General features: G+C 48.3%; 1 protein-coding gene across 1 annotated transcript in view; it reads left to right on the top strand.

The window, feature by feature from the left end:
* Window positions 1-13,160: 13,160 nt before the first annotated feature.
* LZTS1 (leucine zipper tumor suppressor 1) overlaps window positions 13,161-22,509 on the top strand; it is a 49,796-nt gene continuing 40,447 nt past the window's right edge. Inside the window, exon 1 of the mRNA XM_028707907.2 lies at window positions 13,161-13,308. The gene's annotated coding sequence lies outside the window, so the exon portion shown is untranslated. The remainder of the gene's footprint in view (window positions 13,309-22,509) is intronic.

The raw sequence follows: 22,509 nt of genomic DNA, 5'->3' as shown, positions 1-22,509 counted from the left end.
GATCAGGCCAATGGCTTCTCTAGTCCAGCATCCTGTTCTCACAGCGGCCAACCAAAGGCCCATGAGAAGCCCACAAGCAAGATCTGAGAGCCACAGCCCTCTCCCCACTTGTGAATCCATGCAACTAGGATTCAAAGGCATTATTCCTCTGACAGTGGAAGGAAATCATAGCCATTGATAGCTATTGACAGCCTTATCCTTCACAAAGACGGGACATCTGCAGATCTGGGTGATAAAATTCAAGCACCTAGGCTGTTCCAGAAGGGCAGAATGATACAGCTTCCCTTTGCTGTGGCTTCTCCAGTGGAGTCAGATCCTGGGGATGGTCAGTTTGTGGTTAGTGTAGGCTTGTGAATCCCCACTCAGAGATTAAGCTCACGGGGTGTGGTCTTGCGCCAGGCGCTATCTCTCAGCCCAACCTAGTCTGCTGTGAGGATAACATGGGGAGGAGAACTACGTATACCATCCTGAGCTCCTTCGAGAAAGGTGATGCAAACAATCGATCAATAAATTTCTGCATCAGTTTCCACGTTTAAATTTTAAAAGTCCACATGGAAATTCATATGCATTTTTTAAAGCATATTTGCAAACAATTTCCCCAAATGTAATGTTGTTTTGTGCACACTTTTTGGCTAAAGAACTACATCACAAAATCCAGGGAAGTGCAGGTTTCAAAGGATAGCTGTCTTCCGGTTTGCTTATTGGTTAAGGGAATGCAAATTAGATAGGGTTTGGGTTAAACCACAGAGCCTAGGACTTGCTGATTGAAAGGTCGCGGTTCGAATCCCCGCGACGGGGTGAGCTCCCGTTGTTCGGTCCCTGCTCCTGCCCACCTAGCAGTTCGAAAGCACCTCAAAAGTGCGAGTAGATAAATAGGGACCGCTCTCCAGCGGGAAGGTAAACGGTGTTGTTGCGCTGGTGCTGGCTCGCCAGCTGCGGCTTAGTCACGCTGGCCACGTGACCCGAAAGCTGTCTTCGGACAAGCGCCAGCTCCCGGCCTCTTGAGCGAGATGAGCGCGCAACCCTAGAGTCGGTCACGACTGGCCCGTATGGGCAGGGGTACCTTTACATTAAAATGGGAATTGAGCAAATTCTACCCCTGTCCCCATCACTGGGCATCTCTATTTTGAGAGCATAGGAAAATTGTGCTTATTTCACATATCCTTTTATTTGGCCTGTGGAAGCTGTTTCCTGGGGGAAACATCCCAGGGAACTGGAAGAAACTTGATTTGTTTCAGGAGGAATCTGATGTCCTTGTTTCTGTTGGCTATTGGTTTTTATGTTGTTTTCTGTTTTTGTTTGTTTGTTTGTTGAATGTATATGCTGTTCTGGGCCAGCTGTTCCATATCAGGAACTCCAAGGCTTCATTAGAGGAGCTGAACAAGAGCTCTAGGCCTGGGCTTGACAGCCTGGCAAGAGCCAGCTTCTCTTTTTAGCTGCCTCTCGCAGGCACGCTGTGATGCATGTGGGCGGCAGCAATTAGGAACTCTGACGAGCTCTTTCAGAGAAGACAAAATAATCTCAGGGTTTTGCAGAAGCAAAATGACAATTTTCTCCTACTGAGATGGAGCTGCTAGAGAGCCACCTGTTTGATCCAGAGGGGAAGTCTGGAGATGTGGGCAGCTGCTGACGTTTGCTTTGGGAACTGAGGATTTAAACGGGGAGCCTCATTGATGATATCCCAAGTATTGCCTGCTTCTCCAATAGGAACCTTCCCATGCTTCCATGATTTTCCTTGGTCCTTGGGACAGAGCCAGCCCTACCATTAGCATGGCCGCAATGGACTTCATTGATGATAACTTGTGTATCATCTACTTCGGCCGTAAGAACCAGCCCATGCCTCAAAGACCTTTGTTGGAGGCCTTGCATTGGGACCTTGGGCCAGCCCTACTGTTAGAGTTAGGCTCCTGCCCCTCAGGCAGCAGGTGCTGAAGAATGGGGAGCAGTGGCAAGGTGCTGTGTCTATGCTCCATGCAGCCTCCCCTGAAGAAACCTGCTGCCCGTAGATGGTGTGGAGGACACTGTCCTGTTGCCAGTGTTGAAGTAAGATCCAGCTGCTAGCTGGTCAGCTTCCATCCATGAAATAAGGGTTGCATCTTGTCCATCTCAAGCAACAAATGTCCTTTGCCGTCAGGAGTACTGGAACAGAGGCACCCAGACTGTGGAAGTTTCTCCTTTAGTTGTGGGATGGTTTAGCAGTGGCATCAAAGCTGGAGAGACGTCCTCCCTTGGTAGAAGTGTTTGTTCTGTTGCTTCTAGTTTTTAGGCAGTTGACTCTGGTGGTTCTGCTCCTTAAGAGAGATTTCCAATCCCTTGTTTGGGTCCTGCTTTTCTTTCCTTTCATTCCTCTGCTTTGCTGATTTATTGCATTATACCCAGGGCCAGAACCACCACTTGGTTGCCTCAGTAGCCTCAGTCAGGGGCTAAAGTGCCCTGGCAGGAGAAACCACCTGTCCTGGGGAAACAAACTCACTGGTTGGCTGGTTCAAGGAGTCACCCACCATTTCCCTTTCCCTCATGCCCCGCAAAGAGCATTGCACCTGAGAATTGCGGGGAAATAAAATGGCATAGTCAAGCTGCACAGCACTCATTTCAGTGCCACTGGGTAATGAAATCCTAGAAGGAATGAAAATGTGCATGGGGATTTAAAAACCTTGTAAACCCTTTACTCCAAAAGATAGAAGAAAAATAGTACAATAAATAGCGTTTAACAAAAAGGTGCAGTGAAATCTCTCTCTTTTTAAATCATGGAGATATTTCTTCCTGATCTTCCTTCTCACATCATCATCTGTTATTTGTGTGAATTTGGGGGAGATTTGCATCTTTGTTATTATTTCTAGTAAATGTGCTTGCAGGATCTATATTTATGTCTTTACAGTGCTATCCTATGCTCCTCTACTCACAAGTCTCCTTGTTTTTAATGGCACTTACTCCAAGGTAAATATGCATAGGATGAAAGCCTTGATTGGTGTTTCCAACAGCAACCAGTGCTTTCAGACACCCAGCCACTTTGACGGGGGTGGTTTATATACACAGCAGCTTCTGGGGAAAGAGGTGTCAGGGCTCAAATCTTCCAGGAAACCTCCTCCCTCTAACTTTGAGCTGTTGGGAAAAGGAGTGGGTGAATCTGTCAACTTCAGTTCCCCTCTGTTTCTCATTTTTTCTAGTCTTAAGTTCATTCCTCTACATTTCCACACCAGTTTGCATTTTTCTAACAAAAGTTCTCATAAAAATTCATCATGAGGATGTGAACTCACCACTGTCTTCTGTCTCAGAAGGCAGCTTCACCTCCAGCACATTCAACATCTTTTCCTTGCAGAAGCTCACAGGCACAAAATCATGCAGCCCCTCCAGGTAGGCAGGGCCAACTAGAGTACAGACCTTGTCAGCCTATAAAAAGCTTCAGCAGCCTTCAGTTCTCTGCTGAAACAACATCCCTTTATAGTCATGGTTGGAGGACAAGCTCAAGTCATCTGGGCTTGCTAGGAGCTGTCTATGGTCCTGACTTCCCTGATCTCAGCTTCAAGAGACTTAACTACAACAGTTGACTTGGCCCACCCAGCCTCAGGAGAGACAGCTTGACCTTGCCCATTTTTTCTGTGATCTTCAAGGCCCGCAGAGCAGGATATATTGTGCTAACAACAGTCTCTGCACCATTTATGGAGGCTGTGGGGGAAGGCAACAATTCTGCCCATCGTTTTACCTTCCATCTGTTTCCTCAATTGTCAGTTCTGCCTCCTTATCCTTTCTCTTTACTCAGCCAGGCTGCCCCATAATGAAAGCCTTCTAAAAAATTCCCCATCCAGGAGACCTGGAAGATGTTGTCGTTCCACCCTCTTTGAAGAAGGGTCTTGCCTCTCTAAATTGTTCCATAAAATGGGAGTCTGCAATTGTGTCATTAGCAAAGTGACTTGCTGTGTGACTGATGGGGGCCACACACACACACACACACACACACACACACACACACCAGGTGATTGTGGCTGTGAGGCGCATACCATTTTAGTTATGCACAATGCCCTGAAGTGATTATCTGTTGGAGGAATTGTGGGTGATTAATGGTGGCTGAATAACTTGCAGCATCCATAGCAGATTGCTGGACTGCCATCTGCCAACTGTAAGCCAACCTGGTGTCACCAGTGTAGGAAGGAGACTACCAAAGACCACTTGGTTGTCCATAGCCAGCCCTACACCTACCAAACTTTCTCATTAATCTGATACAAAACAGTTTGACTTCGGATAACTGTAGTTTGCATGAATGCCTATAACCAAATGCTATGAATGAGCTGTTCGCCATAATTGATTACCTGTGAAAAGGCTTGTGCCATCACCTCAGGGATCATCCCACATTCTCCCTCTCTCTGTCACTTCATAAAGTACATTATTCATCTTATTAATCATGATTTATCTTGTTAAAAGCATGCCATTAAAAAACCCAACACCACTGCTACAGTATTTCTTTTTCCTATGTCTTTAATTCATCTTTCTCCACAACAAAGGAACAGGCTCAAGGTCATGAGTTGGGTGAAAGATCCCAGTGCTGCAGGGGGTTGGGGCTAGATGATCATCGTGATCCCTTCCAACTCTGTACTATCAGTCAGGTCTTTATCGGGGGAGACAAAGACCCCCCACAAAAGGGACCCTCTTAAATCAAGAAGAATGGACTTCACCTTTCATCAGACGATGCACAGCGAGATCCTGCTTAGGGTTAGGTTTGAGTGCATGAGAAAGTTCCCTGCAAGTTTGACTTGAGGTGCAGCTATCAAGGAACAAGGGAACCCAGTGAACTCTCCCTGTGCTTCTGCACTCCTTCGCCAGATCGTCTCAGAGTTGCTGCTTCCTGAGAAATCCTCCAGGTGATTTTTTTAGGGCGAGGCAATGTACAAAAGAGTCAGACTGTCTAAAAATGCAAGAAGCGGAGACAGGGCGAGCTCCAACTTGCAGACCAGCAGTTTGGGGGGGTGGAATTTATATTTGGGACGCAAAAAAAGGCATTGGTGGAGGAAATGCAAATATAAGGGTGGCTACTTCTCAAGTAGGCGCTGTGGTCTAAACCACAGAGCCTAGGGCTTGCCACTCAGAAGGTCGGCAGTTTGAATCCCAGCAATGGGGTGAGCTCCCGTTGCTCGGTCTCTGCTCCTGCCAACCTAGCAGTTCGAAAGCACGTCAAAGTACAAGTAGATAAATAGGTACCGCTCTGGCGGGAAGGTAAACTGCATTTCCGTGCAGTGCTCTGGTTCGCCAAAAGCGGCTTAGTCATGCTGGCCACATGACCTGGAAGCTGTACGCCGGCTCCCTCGGCCAGTAAAGCAAGATGAGCGCTGCAACCCCAGAGTCGTCCGCGACTGGACCTAATGGTCAGAGGTCCCTTTACCTTTACCTTACTTCTCAAGATAGAAAGCAAGGTAGATAAAGAGCAGCACATTGCTCAGCCATGGAAAAGGGAGGACCAGCACAAACACATTATGAAAGAGTCATTAAAAACTCATGGGGAGATTTCAATTAATTTGAACTACAGACCAAATTGCACCCATCAGAACTTTTCTTAACTGATGATAGCCCAGTCTGCTTACTTCTACTTGGTTCCTCCACTGCCAGGATTGAAGAGACCAGCTCAGAGTACCCATTGTACCCATGACAGCCCCTACATAGAGTCACAAACCAGTCACTATCTAGAAATATTGATACATCACCATTGCATGTGATTCTGCAGGGCTGACCCAAGACACTTTGCTGCCTAAGATGAAGGACAGGATAGTGCCTCCTGCCCACTGATGTACAGAAGTTGACCAGAATGAGAACTGACTCTTACTTCAACATTGGTGATGTGACAGCATTCCTCACCACAGCACCACAAGACAGCAGGCTAGCTTAGGGGTGCAGGGCAAGTGCTGTGGCAAATACAGGAGTGTCCTTGCCCCTCCCCCCCACCCACCACCACCTGCCACTTGAGCATCGGCCTCACTCTGGCCAATGGTAAGGGTGGCCCTGTAGCCTGGAGCTTCTAAGTATGCACTGTTTGCAGAGTTATTTATGGCCCACTATATAATTCCCATACCCAGATGTGACACACCCACCCACCTCAAGGAGGATGAATCATTCGGCTCGGGTTTCTCTGTTTCCCGTTTTTCAAAAGTGAAATTCAGTTCACTTTACCACCTCAGTTGTTGTTCTTTTCATCTGCATGAAAAACTATCGGCATTTCTCCTAATATACACATTTTCTGTATGCAACATTTTTGCAAGCACAATGCATTTTTAAAAAACAGATATGCCTCTTTATGCCCACTTCTGCCTAATATACGCCCTTTTGTACACACAACCCTTTTTTGGGATGGCAAACTGCACCACAAAATTGGGGAAAATGTGAATTCTGAAGGACAGCTACAATTCATTTCAAGTGCAATTTTTGTGTGTGGGAGAGGGGAGTTTTACCTTAAAAATGCAAACCAAGCTGAATTTGTCCTCCTCATCCCTTCCTTCAGGCCAACTATGTTGCCTGCCCCTTCAGTAAGATGGAAAGGAAAAGGTGACCCATTTCAACTGCCTTCTCCTTTTGGTTTGCTTTCTCCCCTTCTGAATGGAATCCCATTAGTTTGTCTGCTCTCCCCACAAAACAAACCCTGTCATGTTTCCCTTTCCCATTTTACAGCTCAAAATAGCAGCTCCCGTCTGGCTGCTTTCAAGGCAAGGAGGCAGCATGTGGCATTGTGCAGCGCATGCCAAGCGCCAGTGAGTCAAGGAGCTAGCTAGGCTGCAACAGCTAAAATAACGGAAAGGCTGCTTTGCATGGTTTGGGAGCTGGGAACAGCAGGGCAATGCCCACCATGGACCTTAAGAATGCAAGAAGATCCCGCTGGCCATTGGCACATCAAGTCCAACATCCTGTTCCCGCAGTGGCCAACCGGATGCCTATGGGAAGCCCATGTGCGTGACATGAGCACAACAGCACTTTCCCCTCCTGCAGTTTCCAGCAAATGCTATTCAGAAGCATAAATGGTCCAGGGCAGCCTTTCTCAACCTGTGGGTCCCCAGGTGTTGTTGAACTACAACTCCCATCACCCCTAGCTAGCAAGGCCAGAGCTCAGGGATGATGGGAGTTGTACTCCAACAATACCTGGTGACCCATAGGTTGAGAACCACTGGTCTAGGGGAAGCACATATCGTGGTGAGCTTGAAAACATGTGTACAAACAGGTCTTTTTCCCCCAGCGGGAACTCACTGGAGTTCTAGCACCTCTCAGGCGGGCGCCATTGCCATTACAGTGGTGCCTCGCAAGACGAAAATAATCCGTTCCGCGAGTCTCTTCGTCTAGCGGTTTTTTTCCGTATTGCGAAGCAACCCTATTAGCGGCTTAGCAGATTAGTGCTATTAGCGGTTTAGCGGCTTAGCGGCTATTAAAGGCTTAGTGGCTTAGCGGCTAAAAGGCTATTAGCGGCTTAGCGGCTATTAAAGGCTTAGCGGCTTAGCGGCTAAAAGGCTATTAGCGGCTTAGCGGCTTAGAAAAATGGGGGGGGGAGCGAAAAAAATCGCAAGACTCGCAAGACGTTTCCGTCTTGCGAAGCAAACCCATAGGGAAAATCGTCTTGCGAAGCGCATCGAAAAACGGAAAACCCTTTCGTCTAGCGGGTTTTTCGTCTTGCGAGGCATTCGTCTTGCAGGGCACCACTGTATAAGAGAACAAGGGAGGTGTTCATGGTGAGTTCTGGCACCTCTTTTCCTGGAAAACAGCACTGTTTACAATCCTTCCTTTTCCCTGTTGATGTCTTCAGTGTTTTCAAGAGCTGAAAGCACAACCACAGAGAATTTCTTTCTTTCTTTCTTTCTTTCTTTCTTTCTTTCTTTCTTTCTTTCTTTCTTTCTTTCCAGCCAACACTGATGTCTGGGCCTGATTAAAAGCAGAAACCGCAGAGATGTGGCTGATTTTGGTTCTGTTCTCCAGGAATAAATAAAGGTGTGGCTGCTCCAGCTGCGCACCTGACCAGAAGGCAAACAGCATGACACCAGAGGGTCACCAGTGGAGAAGGCCCCTTCAGCCAGCACATTCCAAGGAGATGAATCAACATCCAGTGTAAGCTAATGACTGCTCTTCACCCTGGGGCAAAGAATGCAGCAAAAGAAAGGAAAGAGGAGCCATTCACTGATAATCTATGAATCCACAGCTAAACAGAACAATTCTATCCCATACACCCTATATCAGGAGTGAGGAGCTGGAGCCCCAGGAGCAGAATGTGGCCCTCAAAGCCTATCTGTTTGGCCCTTGAGATTCTCCCCAAGATGTACCTTCTTCACAGTTGCCACTATGGGATTGAATCCCACCCAACAATAGTGGCAGTCTTGATGATGGCATGGATGCACTGACCAATGTAATGAAAGCTGCAATCCTAAGGACTAATGAATGTGAGATCCCCACAAACCTCTGCATGCCTTATTTCTGAGCAGATATGCTTAAAACCATGCTGCATTGTAGGAATCCTATACAGATGCATTTGCAAGTTGTACTGAAATAAATGATACTTTGCTTCCAAGTAAACGTACTTAGCATAGGGATGCGAACCAAACATGCAATGCAATAAAGGAAATGTACTTATAAAGAAAGTTACTCCATGTTTGTCTGGCTTTTCAAAGCCCAGCTTGAATTTAAAAGGTCATTGCAATTCTTCTGGAAAACTCTTGGCCTTTCTTGGGCACCACAGTTTCAGGGCAGCCCTGGAGAATTGTGTGTCCTTAGTGTGCAGTCTTAGGGCACAGACAGTGCAGTAACAAGGAAAATTTTAGGTGGTCTTAAAGGATGGAGTACAACAGACCAAACTGCACATTCCCTTGTGCATCTATTTTCCCCCCATCACAATACGTGATAGGCAAATTGATCCATTTTGGTCTCTCTGTTTTTACACCCTTAAGTTCATTTCTCCACATTTCCAGTTTGCATTAAAAAAAAAAAGTCCTCGTGAAAATTCAGCAGTGTTGTAGTGCAAATCTACCTCCACATGAAATTTTGCCTAATACATAGATTTTTACAAAACAATTTCCCCAAATACAATGCATTTTTAAATGCTGCTTTCACGAATATATGATTTTTTTTCTGCACAAATTACCCAAGTACAGGCATATTTGTACACATTACCTGGCTGGAGAATTGCATGTGCAAATTTCTATGGCTGGCCCTCTTTTGATTCACATGTTGCTTCAAAAAGTGTGTGCTAAGTCAGTTCACTTATGAATGCAAACCGAAACAAATTTGTAATCATAATAGGAGTCACAGGGAAGGGCAGGATAACAATCAGGTCTATGGGGATGTGGATATTCGTGTTTCAACCCTTTCAGCCCATGCTGTAGAGTGGACAATGCTAGGATGGCCAGACAAATAGCTTGACCTGGCAAATGGCAGCTTCCCGGGAGCTTTATAGATGCAGTCTCAAATACTGGCTTGCACCAGGTTTGCTCTCAGTGCAATGTCTGTCAAAATTCCAGGGGTTACTACAGGTTGCACTGGTTTTGCCATCTTCCAGCATTTCCTTTGCCTTTCGGAGCTTGTGCAGACAACTCCTGGGATTAGTATGCAACACGGTCTAGTGGGGAATATTGTTCTGGATCCGCCCCGTCTCCTCCCCTTGTTTTGTGTCTGGCAGAGGGTGCGGCGTAGGAGGGCTTGATGAGTATGTCCTCAAAAGCATCCCGTTCCCCAGTGTGGAAGGCAGAGGCTGTGAGGTTGTGTTTACAGTGCGCTTGTGCTAAAGGCAGACCAAAATGTTTGTGCATGTTGGGAATACTCTTGGCCACTATCCAGAATGTCTTATGAAAAGACAGGCTGCGGTTTCAGCATGACAAGAGCCATGGGTATTATGTAAGCGGAGATGAGAGAGCGTTGATGAGAGGCAGAAAGCAAAGAGGGCAGGAGGAATAGACTGAGAGGGTCTGGCAGAGAGAGATAGAAAGATGATCCCACCCACATTTGGCTCTGGCTCCACCCACATTTGACTTCAGCTCCTCCAGCCAACTATCAGGTCTGGCTCCATCAGGGACGCGGACTTATAAAAAATATTGGGGGGGCCCGGGAAAGCTCATGAATAATAAATAAGCTCATGAATATGCAAATAAAGTGGCGCCGCCTCCTCGTGAGCGAATAGGGGAGAGCGTGCTGCGCCTATTAATCAGCTCCAAAGGAAATTGGGTGGAGCTTTTGCTCGGGAGGGAGGGCAGGAGGCATGCAGCCCGCCCCTCCCTGTGCATTTTGGGCTGGGGGAGGGGCGGCGATGGCGCTCTGCTGGAGGGGCGCCGGAGATTATTGGGGGGGCGGAGCCCCCCCAAACGAATTTTTGAGGGGGCTCGGGCCCCCTCAAGCCCCATGGAGTCGGCGCCTATGGGCTCCATCCACGTTTGGCCTTAGGCCCCAAGATTTCTGTTTCCATGGGTCCATGGAGAAAAGATTCCCTGCCCTGATCCTCTGCACGTTTGCTGAAACTGAAAGTCAGCCCTTCTGTGTGTTCTTGAAGGGGTGGGGGGGAGATGAAGAAAGAAGGAAAGGCATTTTGCACATGCTCATAGACTTCCTTAATTATTCTTCCGTATGTTCCATGGCTGAGCCCCTCCAGAAACCAATTTCCAGGAATCAAATTCAGGCTCTCCATGGCTCAAATTCAGGAGGTTAGAAGACCCTTCCAGGTCCAGACCAAGGAATGCCCCATCTAGTGGTGCTGTGGGTTAAACCACAGAGCCTAGGGCTTGCCGATCAGAAGGTCGGCAGTTTGAATCCCCGCGGCGGGGTGAGCTCCTGTTGCTCAGTCCCTGCTCCTGCCCACCTAGCAGTTCGAAAGCACATCAAAGTGCAAGTAGATAAATAGGTACCCTTCCGGTGGGAAGGTAAATGGCGTTTCCATGTGCTGCTCTGGTTTGCTAGAAGCGGCTTAGTCATGCTGGCCACATGACCCGGAAGCTGTACGCCGGCTCCCTCAGCCAATAAAGCGAGATGAGCGCCGCAACCCCAGAGTCGGCCACGACTGGACCTAATGGTCAGGGGTCTCTTTACCTTTACTCCCACCAAAGCTAGGCAGAAGATCTCCTCCTCTACCACTCAGCGATGCAACCAGGGCAGGACTTCAGGACAGAAGCCAACCTAGCAGAATGAGCAAGAGGATTCACAAATGCAGGAATGCTGACCTGTCACATTTTGAAGTAGTACACACCAGGTTGCATCTAACTAAGTTCTACACAAAGTAGACTCATCGAAATTAATGAATCTAAATTAGGCATGTCCATTAGGGCAGACATAGGCAAACTCGGCCCTCCAGATGTTTTGGGACTACAATTCCCATCATCCCCGACCACTGGTCCTATTAGCTAGGGATGATGGGAGTTGTAGTCCCAAAACATCTGGAGGGCCAAGTTTGCCTATGCCTGCATTAGGGTTTACTCCGAGGACAAACATGGATACCACACGTTTTCATCTAAGATTACCCAAAGCTGCACTTGCATTTAGAGAAAACAGGAAAGTTCTCTCAACATGAAAGTTGTATTTCGTGTTCACAGAGAGGCACCATGAAACTGCCTCACAGAGTCAGGGCATGGGTTGATCCAGCTCCCTATTGTCTACACTGACTGGCAGAGGCTCGCCAAGATTTCAGGCAAGGCGTTTCTCCCAGTCCTGCCCAGAGACGCAGCAGATCGAACCTGGAACTTTTTTGCACGTAAAGGAGACTCTATATCGCTGAGCCCGGCCCCTTCCCCCAAACATAGGAAGCTGTCTTATCGACAGTCAGATTGCTCGCTCGCTCCACCGAGCTTAGCGCTGTCGACACGGCCAGGCAGCGGCTCTGGCTGCCCACTCGACGCCTCCTCTCCTCCTCATTTGCAGAACCCGAACCAAAACCAGCTCGGCCTCTGTCTCCTCCAGACTAAGGGAGAATCTAAAAGAACCATAATCACTCTGATCCTTGAAAGAAAGAAAAAACTACAAGATGACAAGAAACACACCTGCTATAACCTTGAATCGGGGACCTGCTGTACCTCTATAAAACTTTGTATCACAACCCCCGCTACCCGCACCCCCGCACCCCACCTCCCTTTCCCCCACTGACGGCAATCGGGGGCGGGGAGAGGCGTTGGAGGAGGGAAGGGGAGAGATTACAAGGTGGGAGAATGTTGTATTTTAATCTTGTTTTTTAAAATTGTATTTTAGTCAACTTGTTTTTATTATTGGTTGTTAGCGCCCTGAGCCCGGTCTTGGCTGGGGAGGGCGGGGTATAAATAAAATTTATTATTATTATTATTATTTGACAAACCTAGACAGCATCTTAAAAAGCAGAGACATCACCTTGCCAACAAAGGTCCGTATAGTTAAAGCTATGGTTTTCCCAGTAGTGATGTATGGAAGTGAGAGCTGGACCATAAAGAAGGCTGATCGCCAAAGAATTGATGTTTTTGAATTATGGTGCTGGAGGAGACTCTTGAGAGTCCCATGGATTGCAAGATGCTCAAACCTCTCCGTTCTTAAGGAAATCAGCTTTGAGTGCTCACTGGAAGGACAGATCCTGAAGCTGAGGCTCCAATACTTGGGCCACCTCATGAGAAGAGAAGACTCCCTGGAAAAGACCCTGATGTTGGGGAAGATGGAGGGCACAAGGAGAAGGGGACGACAGAGGACGAGATGGTTGGGCAGTGTTCTCGAAGCTACCAGCATGAGTTTGAGCAAACTGTGGGAGGCAGTGGAAGACAGGAGTGCCTGGCGTGCTCTGGTCCATGGGGTCACAAAGAGTCAGACACGACTAAACGACTAAACAACAACCACATCCAGCAGGAGACGTGGTGTGTGCAAAGCTGGCTCAGCCTAGCCCCTTCCCCCGCTCCTCCTCCGCAGCCCCTTCCCTGCCCTCCGTCTCTATCCCACATAGGACCCTATCTCTCTCTCCCTGCCAGCGAGGGCAGCCGGCACGTGCCGCCCCTTGGGGACTCCTCTGCTTGCAGGCCCTTCCTCCTCCCCCGCCCGCGCGACCTTCCCCTGCTCTCCGTCACGCGCAGGGCAGCTGCCGGAGGCGCCCGAGGCGCGCCCGTCTCCCCTTCGCCGCGTGCCCAAAGTCGCTGGAGCAGCCAATTAGCGCCGCGAATGCAAAAGGCGCGCCGCCCTCCTCGCTCTACCCCGCCCCCGGCGCGCGCGCGGCGCCTCTCCCGCCTCGCCAATTCCGTGCAAGTGGCGGCGCGGCGCGAGAGGAGCAGCAGCCCTGGCCGGGCCCGCGGCGAGAGGAGGAGGCGCGATCGCCCGAGCTTGGCGCTCCGGAGGCGGCAGCAGGCTGCAGCGGAGAGGCAGCTTCAGGTGAGGGCGGCGCGCGGAGAGGCAGGATCCGAGCCCGGGGCGGGAGGAGGCTGGGACGCGGGGAGTGGGGTGGGATTAGCCCGGGCTGGGAAGCGCGTCTCGGTTCGCGCATTAGGGACAAAACGGCGGGAGCTGCCTCGTAGGGAGAGCAGAGCGTTTTAGCTCGCCAGGGTCCGCACTAGGTGTCCACGGCTCTGTTGCGGACTCTTTATCTGGAGACGCGCCGGGGATCGAACCCGGGACGTTTGTGCGCGCAAAAAAGCAGGTGCGCTGCTACGCTTGCTCCAATTCGGGTGCTTTGGATTGCTGCTCCGACCGCCGTCTCCTGCGGGGAGGGGAAGGGGCATGTTGTGTAAACAGAAGCAGACAGACAAAACCAGACAGCATCCATCATGTGCCCCGTGCATGCGTGCCGCACATCGCAGGGGTTTGGGTAGGTAGCAACGGTTTCCCAAGGTGGGTCCAATGAACAACTTGGACAGCTCTTGCAGGAACAAACCCACCCACCCACACCAGACATGGGCTGCCTTTGGTATGCGCAAAAAAACAAGTCCGTGCCCGGTGTGCTGTTCTCACAGTTGGGAGAGCATCGTGTTTCCTGTGCCAGGAATGCAGACTGCTCAGGGCGCAGGGGAGAAGTGCATGTCTTCAGAAATAACGCCTGGCGCACAAGTCGCGCCAAGCATCTGAGACTCGGTGGTGCTGGACATAGCCAGCATTTATTGACGGCACTTGCGCACAGTGTATCTTCAATAGGCGGCATGATTTGGGGAGCATAGCTCAGTGCTGAGGGGGAGGGACCATACCTCAGTGACAGAGCACCTGCTTGGCATGCAGAAGGTCTCAGCTTTTGTTTGGGGTATTTCTAGGCAAAAGGGTTGCATAGCCAGGTGGTAGAGAATACCCTGGAGAACTCCTGGCAGAGTAGATAAAAGGGATAATAGAGAATCTAGATAATAGGGGTAAGTGATGATAGGTAACATTAATAGGTTGAATTCAGTAGATTAAAAGGGAGAATAGATAATAAACGGACAAATTGTTTGAGCTGGTGTAGGCCAGCTTTCTTTCTTTATGGCATCAGTTCTAGAACAAGCTGTGTTTGAACCTCTAGACCAGTTGCAAAAGATAAGCTGTTGTGAGCCAGTTGCATGAATAGCTTACAGCAGTGGTTTTCAACCAGTTTGCCGTGGCACCCTGGGGTGCCTTGAATGATGGTCAGGGGTGTCGTGTGGAACACTGCCCCCTGTCCCTCTTTTCTTCCCACCCTCCTCTGATGTCCTTGCGTGTCTCTGCCTCCCAAAGGCTTGCAGCTCTGGTTACAAGCCCCCCCAGGCTGGCCAGGGGGCGTTTCCTAGGCCCCTGTGGGGCAGTGTGAAGAGGCACCTCTCTTTGGGACAGGGGAGCAGCTCAGAGACCAGGGGTGGCAGCTGCGGCTGCCCAGAGGACTCCCAAGGGGAGAGGAGAAGAGGCTGAGGGAACACTCCATAAGGGAAGGTGTTCGAAAAAGGGCGAGAGGCTGCCAGCTCTGCAGGCAAAGGGGTGATATAACTGGACTCCTGAGCCCCACAGAGGTGCCTCAGAAAGAATGTAGTTGGTCAAGGGAGCCGTGGACCCAAAAAGGTTGAAAACCTCTGGCTTACAGTGTAGTAAATGTGTTAGTCTTTTGGTCCCGCAAGACTCTGGCTCCTATTCCCTTCCCTATAATTCCCAGAGGGATTCATCAATTGATCGATCAAGCCCTCTTCCCAGGGAGCTCTGGGAATTCCAGTTCTGTAAGGGGACTCTCAGCACCCTTAAAAAACTTCAGTCCCCATAATTCTTTAGAGTGGTATGATACTGCTTTAAATGTATAGCGGACATGGAACCTCTGTTGTTCTTGCTGCAACAGACAAACACGTCCGCTCCTCTGGAATTTGTCACCAATGCTGACCTGGAAGAAAGAGCGGATTTGCTCATGTTGGGAATATGATGAAGACCATAGTTCTTGTTGATTTCCCCTCTTCCCACCCACAGTGTGCCTGTCCACCCACTCACCCCTATGCATACATAATGAAACTTGTTTGTGGCAGCATGCCAGGAGGTATAGCTCTAGATTGGCTGGTTGGTTTGGTGACATATTTTATGTGTTAGTGGAAGTGGACCCCTCTTAGATGAAATGCCATGCTTGTGATAAAAATCCCCTTTGTGGTGAAATGTACCATGCCTAGGATGTGGTCGTCTTGATGTGGTCGGTGCAGATTTGAATTGACTTTAAGACCCGCTGTTCCCTTTTGTTTTCAAGCGGGCTCACTTGCAGTTAAGCATTCTTAGAACTGCCATCTGAGAAACTGGTGTGTTTTTGTGCAGAAAATACTCCGGCCATTCACAGTGTAATGTCCAGGTCTTAAGAGACAACTGTCTGTGGTGTCCAGCAAAATGCTGCAGCATGCATTGTTCACGAAACGGTGCTCACCGTTAGCGGAGTCTCACCACGGCATTTGCATGTATTTCACCCAGAGTGAACAGATAATGGGCCATTCCAGATGTTCTCTTTTAATTGCAACAACAATCTGCGGGAAGCAAAGCTAACCTTCCCCCCTGCTGCCATCGGACCCCTTGTCATTTATTACAGACAGACAGGAGATCACAACTGCTGCTGCTGAATGTTTCACATCCTTCATGTGCAGAGTCTGAGGCTACTTGAGTTCATGACATGTGTATTTATCTGATTTATTTTGTAAACTTGGAGTGGAGAGGGAAAGAGAGAGAGAGAGAGAGAGAGAGAGAGAGAGGGTTTAAAAAAATATATTTATACCCCATAGAATTCCAGTGCTTGAATACTCATCAGCACCATCATATTCTGCAATGAAGCAATTTTAGTTGTCTATCCCCTATTTTTCGCATCAGGGAACCAGTGCGGCCATCCTAAGCCCATTTGCCAGGGAATAAGCCTCATTAAACTGAATGAGATGTAGGATCATATCCAACCAACTTCTATCTGGAGTAATTCATTGGAATGAATGACTTTAATTTGGTCATGTTTCTTAATATCAGTGGGTCTACTCTGAGTAGGACTGGAATTTGATACAAGCCTGTACAAGGCATGTATGGATTTGCATTGTGAGAAGAAATGCTATACACATTGTAAAAGCAATGGAAGCTCTTTAATGAAATGTTAAATTTCGAAGTACAGTGCTACGGAGAAAATCTGGTGGTAGTTGTTTTACATCATCTGGATATGTCCTAAACAGAGAGAAGGTAGGAAGTTGTCTTACACCAAGCCTACCTCAGTCTTGTCCACAGTGGCTGGCAGCAGCTTTCCAAGGCTTCCGTCTGGGAAGACTCCCATCCCATCAATGTGAGGGATGGAGCCTAGGACCTTCAGCATGGAAAGCATATGCTGTACTGCTCCTTTCCTTTTGCCTGTTCTTTGACCACCGAAAACTTTCCCATTGAGGAAATCCAAACTCCTGGCACTGGTGGGGTAAGATCATCATCTGGGAAGTACACTTCCCTTGCAATTGTGAAGTAGTGGCTGTTACCCATTGCGATTGGTGGGGTGGGAGGCAGGGAACCCAAACAGCGGGTGGAAGCCTGAGCCAATGACAACAAATTCTAGTTTTGTCCCCGTCTTCCTCTGTGCTGATTTCTACAAGGGAACCACTGAGACTCAGCAGGGCCGTATTGGACCAGCCCCCACCAAATGTAGCCCTACTGAGATGACACCCCATTCCTTCCACCTGGTGGCAAGATGGTTGCAGAGCCATTGTTTCTGCTTCATGACACAACTTTTGCCTTTCGGACCTGAATCCTTCCATTTCAGGCATAGGCAAACTCAGCCCTCCAGATGTTTTGGGACTACAGTTCCCATCATCCCTGGCCACTGGTCCTGTTAGCTAGGGATGATGGGAGTTGTAGTCCCAAAACATCTGGAGGGCTGAGTTTGCCTATGCCTGATCCATTCCAATTGAGTTTAGACCCTGTAGTGATAGGCTTGGGGATCTGGCAGAGTCCTAGAGCCCTCCCACCTCCTACCCAAAGCTGGGAAAGTGCTAAGTAGGTTTTGGGAAGGAGACAGGAGCCTCGTGCCCCCTTCCCAAAGTCCAGCACCTTGCTTATCAGGCTTTGCTCAGCTCAATGCCCAGCGCATGCGCTGGACACACCGCTCTAAATCCACCCTGGCCCCTGTTGGTCATAGAAAGTTCTCTTTTCCCAGATCACACTATTCAGTCATCTAGCCTGTATTTTCTGCCCTGACTGGCAGCAGCTTCCCAGGGTTTCAGCCCAAGATCCTTTCCCCATCACCAGCTGCTTTTAACTGGGATCGGACCTGGAACTGTTTTCATGCAAAACATGCTCTCTGCCGCTGAGCTCCAGTTCTTGTTCACAAACATCAGGCCAGCTCCCATCATTCCTTATTTTGCCTTGATCCATATTTTTGAGGAGTGGGGGAAATAAAAGGGAAACTGAAAAAGGTTTTTAAGACTTAACTGCAAGCAGCCTTTGTGACTTAAGGCCTCTCCCTGGAGGTGGAGGGGGTGTGATCAGAGCCAAAGCAAGGACCTTGTGATCATTGTGTTCAAATGCATTAAGAGGAGGGTGCAACATGATAGGTAGGAGTGAGCGCAGATGTGGTTTCCGTGGAGCGCACCACCTGGAACAAAAGTCCTAATGAGGCTGTGCTATCTAGAATTCCTGATAGAGCAGTGCCAGATGCGAGCTGAATACCTCACTTCATAATTATTGCTGGAGTGTGGTTTGCCAAGGTTTGCTTCAGGCACAGCAATTGAACCGGCCAGGCATTGTTTGCAAATGGTTTTGATTTTTGGCCGGCATTGGCTAGCAGCTCATGGGATGTCTCTGTGACCTCCTGTGCAAATGTCTCTGGAGCTCTGAGGACACAGTAATACCTTGTTTTGGAAATTGCTGTCTTTTGAAGAACAGCAGTTTTCTTCCCGGCTGCAGCTGGCTGCATAGAAACAGGCAGCAGTCTTCTTTGCATGCTTTTCCTGACATGCAGGGGCTGCGCTGGTTAGCTTTACTCCAGCGCAAACAGCATGAACATCTGTAATCAGAGGTCCTTTCTGCACACAGCTGCATGCACAATGCTTGTGCGTTGACTTGGAATCCTGATTGTGCAGGGTTCCAGGTTGCCTGGAGGAAGCCTTTGCACATGCAACTGTCCACACAGAGACTTGCTCCCTGCAGGCATTTGTGCATGGATGACAAGGGATGGAGCTGGTTGGTGCAGGATGGCTAATTTCAAACACTGCTGAAAATGAATGTATGGTAAAATGATAGATGGTGTGAAATCAGAGATCTGGTGAATTATGAGACAAGAAAAAGAAGTGGGACATAAGCATGGTTTAAAACATGGGTGGGGAACCTCAGGCCCAGGGAGCAAATGTGGCCCTCCAGATCTCTCTGTTTGGCCCTTGAAACTCTCTCCAGCCACATTTCTGCTTTGCACCCTCCTTGGCTGCTAATACTGCTTCTAGCTTGCCTGGGTGGAGGTGGACAGAGAGGCGGTGTAAGTATTTGCAGAAATGAGCCCATCATGCAAAGGTAACGTTCTCAATCATTTTTGCCTCTGGACCCACCCACCTCATGCATCCTGTGGCCCCTGGAAGGTTCTCAGGAAGGAATGTGGCCCTCAGGCTGCAAAGGGTTTAACATGAATGGCACAATGCACCAGATGCAAAATGTTTCCCCTTTTTGTCTGGTGTGTGTGCAAAGCGACACTGGTTTGAGATGGAAGCACAGCTTCTAGCCTCAAAGTGGAAGCAGCTGGGTAGCACTTGGTTGAGTGTGTGTGTGTGTGTGTGTGTGTGACCAGAACAGCACACTTGCACACTCTGTCCCCCCAAGTCTTGCGCATCCCAGCCGTGCTGTACTGTACCCTTCATCCTGGCAGCTCGCTGGCTGCCGAAACCACCCGGTTCTCTGTTTGAGGCAGCCCCAGTCCCTGACAACACACCCTCTGCTTGGCACTGCAAGCTGCTAAAATTGGGTTTAGCTTGCTGTGCCACCACCTTAGTCACTGGCAGGCAGGGCTGAAACATGGTGGGAGGTTGATGAACGGTAGTCTTCTGCTTGGAAAGTAGCAGCTTTAAAGTTACCGGATTCGGGAGGGAAGAGAATGCTGTAAGCTGAACTTGAGCCCCAGCACGAGATGAAGCAAAGAAATTGTTTGACCTTGGTTGAATGATGTCCATGCCCTAGTTTGCTCCTTCCACACTAGTCCTTTTTCTCTGACATCCTTTTGTTTGCTTCCATTCTGTTGTTGTTTTTCCTGTGTCATTTTTTTGCTTCTTTTGAGATCTGATTAGTAGAGTTTGCTTTTGTTGCTTGCAGAAATACAATTTCTGCTTTCATTGCGCAGATAGGCAAAGCACTTTGCTCCACCTCTCCATGCTATCAGAGGCTCACTTGACTGGGATATGGTCTTCTTGGTGGTGGCATCCAGGTTAGTGGAACGCGAACCCCAGGAGCAAGGACTGGGGAGAAATGAGATTCAGTTTGCATATAAAGGCGAACCTACCAAATTAATGCGTTCTATCACATGCACATCTTGTGTGCCCTGCTCGGCGTAGTTCATAGCTTCTCTGAGTTCTTCAAGCCCCTTCGCCACGGCAAGGCAGTGATCCATGAAGGGATCACTCAATTGCTACACTCAATATGCCAGCAAATTTGGAAAACTCAGCAGTGGCCAGAAGATTGGAGAAGATCAGTCTACATCCCAGTCCCAAAGAAGGGTAGTGCCAAAGAATGCTCCAACTACCGCACAATTGCAATCATTTCACACGCTAGCAAGGTTATGCTTAAAATTCTACAAGGAAGGCTTAAGCAGTATGTGGATCGAGAACTCCCAGAAGTGCAAGCTGGATTTAGAAGAGGCAGAGGAACCAGAGACCAAATTGCAAACATGCGCTGGATTATGGAGAAAGCTAGAGAGTTCCAGAAAGACATCTACTTCTGCTTCATTGACTATGCAAAGGCCTTTGACTGTGTCGACCACAGCAAACTATGGCAAGTTCTTAAAGAAATGGGAGTGCCTGATCACCTCATCTGTCTCCTGAGAAATCTCTATGTGGGACAAGAAGCTACAGTTAGAACTGGATATGGAACAACTGATTGGTTCAAAATTGGGAAAGGAGTACGACAAGGCTGTATTTTGTCTCCCTGCTTATTTAATTTATATGCAGAATACATCATGCGAAAGGCTGGGCTGGATGAATCCCAAGCTGGAATTAAGATTGCCGGAAGAAATATCAACAACCTCAGATATGCAGATGACACAACCTTGATGGCAGAAAGTGAGGAGGAATTAAAGAACCTTTTAATGAGGGTGAAAGAGGAGAGCGCAAAATATCTTTTGAAGCTCAACATCAAAAAAACGAAGATCATGGCCACTGGTCCCATCACCTCCTGGCAAATAGAAGGGGAAGAAATGGAGGCAGTGAGAGATTTTACTTTCTTGGGCTCCATGATCACTGCAGATGGTGACAGCAGCCACGAAATTAAAAGACGCCTCCTTCTTGGGAGAAGGGCAATGACAGGCCTAGACAGCATCTTGAGAAGTAGAGACGTCACCTTGCCAACAAAGGTCCGTATAGTTAAAGCCATGGTTTTCCCAGTAGTGATGTATGGAAGTGAGAGCTGGACCATAAAGAAGGCTGATCGCCGAAGAATTGATGCTTTTGAATTATGGTGCTGGAGAAGACTCTTGAGAGTCCCATGGACTGCAAGAAGATCAAACGCATCCATTCTGAAGGAAATCAGCCCTGAGTGCTCACTGGAAGGACAGATCGTGAAGTTGAGGCTCCAGTACTTTGGCCACCTCATGAGAAGAGAAGACTCCCTGGAGAAGACACTGATGCTGGGAAAGATGGAGGGCACAAGGAGAAGGGGGCGACAGAGGACGAGATGGTTGGATAGTGTCTTCGAAGCTACAAACATGAGTCTGACCAAACTGCGGGAGGCAGTGGAAGACAGAAGTGCCTGGCGTGCTCTGGTCCATGGAGTCACGAAGAGTCGGACACGACTAAACGACTAAACAACAACAACAACATCACATGCACAAATGGAAATGCAGCCTTCCCTTGAAATTCACACTTCACCAAATGTCGCAATGCAATTCTCCTGCCAAATAACGTGTACTAAAATGCATATACTGAAGGTAAAGTATGCCGCAAAATGCATATATTACAGAAAATAGCATATAAAAATGCATCAAGCAAGGAACAATCACATTACAAAAATGTGTATATTAGGCAAAATGGCATAAAATATGTGTGTTTTAGGAGAGATTTGCATTAAACTGCTGATCAATTTTCATGAGACTACTTAAAAAATGCAGACTGATGTGGAAATGTGGAGAACCGAACTTAAGATTGCAAAAATGATAAACTGAGAGAAACTGAAATTGGTAGAGGACAACCTCTCCTTATTGGCATTTCAACAGTCTGTGAAAACCATTTTCTATGTTTAAGGGTTTAATCTTCTTCCCCTCTCCCCAGGGTATGTGGGGGGGATGTGATTGTTTTAACATATCTTTCTATATCTTGGAAGTCCACCTGGGGGGCCAAAAGGTGGTAATAATAATAATAATAATAATAATAATAATAATAATAATAATATTTAAAGGACCTGGCTTTCCAAATGTTGTTGGACTACAACTCCCATCATCCCTGACAGTTGGCCAGTATGGCTGGAACTGATTGGAGCTGGAGTTCCACAGTATCTGGAGGGTCCCTCGACCCATAATATAGGCGGGACTTCCCTTTCTGGCAGTTGCTTTTCCAGGAGTGCAGATTTTGGTTGAACATTCAAAGTGCCTTGATAGTAAGAGCAGTTCAACAGTGAAGCCAATTACCCAGAGAGATGGTGAGCTCTTCCTTCCTGGAGATCCTCAGACAAACGCTGGACAGCCATCTGTTGGAGATGCTAGAGCACTGAATTGCTTTCACTGAGCAGGAGATTGAACGAGGTGCCCTAAAGGCACCCTCTAGCTCTGTGCTTCTTTGAGCCTCAGGTGTGTTTCTGGGCTCCCTCCCTCCTCTCATCCTGTGCTGTTCTCTCTTTCCAAAATGGTAGCAAGCTGTAGTTTGCAGGAAATGATGGTTTGAGGTTGCCCGGAAAACCATGGTTGCCAGCCATGGTTGAAATCCTGGTTGCAAAACCTGCCTGTGTCATGATGATCCCTGAATCCAGCGGCAATCC

The sequence above is a fragment of the Podarcis muralis genome, chromosome 15 (assembly GCF_964188315.1).
Source record: "Podarcis muralis chromosome 15, rPodMur119.hap1.1, whole genome shotgun sequence".
Classification (NCBI taxonomy): domain Eukaryota; kingdom Metazoa; phylum Chordata; class Lepidosauria; order Squamata; family Lacertidae; genus Podarcis; species Podarcis muralis.
This window is presented reverse-complemented; position numbering and strand designations above follow the sequence as displayed.